This window comes from Gossypium raimondii, unplaced genomic scaffold, assembly GCF_025698545.1.
Source record: "Gossypium raimondii isolate GPD5lz unplaced genomic scaffold, ASM2569854v1 Contig00075, whole genome shotgun sequence".
In the NCBI taxonomy this organism is placed as follows: Eukaryota; Viridiplantae; Streptophyta; class Magnoliopsida; order Malvales; family Malvaceae; genus Gossypium; species Gossypium raimondii.
In genome coordinates this window covers 10,001-12,109 of record NW_026291234.1, presented here as the reverse complement: position 1 = coordinate 12,109, position 2,109 = coordinate 10,001, and the positions used below count along the sequence as shown (strand labels likewise).

At 32.3% G+C, this 2,109-nt stretch overlaps 1 pseudogene; it reads right to left on the bottom strand.

Annotated features, from left to right (window-relative positions):
- Positions 1–7: 7 nt before the first annotated feature.
- LOC128036895 (protein TIC 214-like) overlaps positions 8–2,109 on the bottom strand; it is a 3,905-nt pseudogene continuing 1,803 nt past the window's right edge.

Sequence of the window (2,109 nt, the reverse complement as noted above, 5' to 3'; positions counted from 1 at the left end):
AAATTGTTAAAGCTATAAAACATTTCGTTTTCCATTTTTTCTTTTTTTTTTAGTTCTTTAAAATAGGCTCAAAAACGAACGCTGTTTTCGAGGAGAGCCGAAAGGAGTTCAGTTTCCATTCCCCAAACTGTTAAAAGAAAATCATTCTTTTGACCTTTCTTTTTTTCATTGGATCTTTATGAGAGGGTTGTAGTTTAAATCTTAAGGTTTGGCAAAAGGAAATAGGATCTTTACTGAATACCGTCTGTTAACCAGTTTTTTGAAATTTGTTTTGGATAATTGAACACCATTATAAGTGCATTTAAATGCTTTTTCGATTCCAACCTTAAATCCTCAGACCACTCAGGAAATTGAAATAATAACATACGGGCAATGTTTTTAACTATTATCAGTGAAGGTAATATAATATATTTTTAAGAATTGATTGGGTTTTAACACGGAGCCCTTATTACTTGAGCAAGTAAAAGACTATCCCAAGCTTCTGCTATTTCTATCCTCATTTTCTTCTTTTTGTATTTTTCTTTTGGCCTGTTTTTTTCTCGATCTTTTTTCATAATCAAAATTTTGATTCTTTGTTTTTACATACCAATTTCGATATATTCGTTTCAGCGGTCCAGAAATATCAAAAGAAAAAAGAGGGTTTGTCTACTTGTCCAAAAAAAGGGGAATGTACATTTGCTTGAAACAGCCCCAAGTAATTGTTTTACGCCTTTGGGCACGCATGGAACCTTTTATTATGTCGCGCCGAAAATCCGATTGTTGGAATAGGTATCAAAGCCACTTCGTCTGTTTGATCAGGATCATTAGCATCCTTGGTATTAGTATAAGTATCGGCGTTTCCTTTTATTAGTAAAAATCACGACGCGCTTGGATTTTCAACGAATTTCATGCCTGTGTTACATTTTCCTGTTTTCGCCCTCCTGTTGTTCTAAATCGTCGATTAATTTGATGACCATCGAGGAACTTTTTACTTATTTCTTTATTCCAAAGATTTTTTTAATTGTTTGATTGTTGGGATTAGTTATAACTATATTGAATAAAAATTTCAAAATTTTGACTCGATCCTCGGAATCGATATTTCCTGTTCATCTTCTGTCAATGTCAATAAAGAGAGTTCTTTTTCTGTTGCTAATGATTTTCTATTGAGTATCTAGTGTCTGTTCGTTCGTGATAATCAGTAGTAAGAAGTAGAGCATGAATCTTATTTATACAAACGGATCCGTGTTTTTTTTATAAGTTTGATTTATGCTTAAAGGAGAACCCCATTTTTGATTCTTCCATGGTAGGGTCCATGCAAGAAAGGATCATATAGTTTAGGCAAGTATTTCTTTAGTTTCATTAGAGAATCGAGTCCTTTTTCAAGTATGCCCAGATCAAAAGATTCCTTATCTAAAGATTCGACTTTTATAAACTCTTTACTCAAATTTCTTTTTAGTTCATTGATAAACTCCAATCAGTATACAATTCATCAGAAAACAATTTTTCTGGTGTAAAATATATTTTTTGTATCATTTCAAAAGTTGCTAAACTGGTGGATACGTAAAGATATTTTTCTTTTCCATCACTTTGACATGTATAAAAAAAATATTGTGACATTTCATTTTATAGTATTTTCAACCTGGTCATTTTTATATATCGCAAAGGTCGATTCCATCGTTTAGAATCAAAAAGAAGTGTCACAAGAGGTTTTTCAATCCATAACAAATATTTATCTTCTTTTTTTTTAATATTTCTAACTCTGAACTTTCTTGATTCCCATCCAGATAAGAAGTTCTCATAAAACCAGGTCTATTTTATAGTATGTCTCTTTAAAATAAAGTGGAGTTCGCCTTTTCTTTTTTTTTTTCTTTCCAGTCACTCGTAGCTTTCTCTTGTTTCGTCCATTTGCTCGGATCCACCTCTTCCTCCGAAAAAGGTAAGAAGAAGTATTTTCTTCGGTCCCTGTTTCTTGGTTAGCTCTCCCTTCGGAAATAGTTTCATTTCATGTTTTCTTCCTCACTTTCCCCACTTCTCCGTTTCGAAATTCTTTCAGTTTAGTTAGAATGGGTGACGGTATTCTGCCTAAAATAGTAAAATACAGGTAATAAATAACAGAATACTAAAGATCTG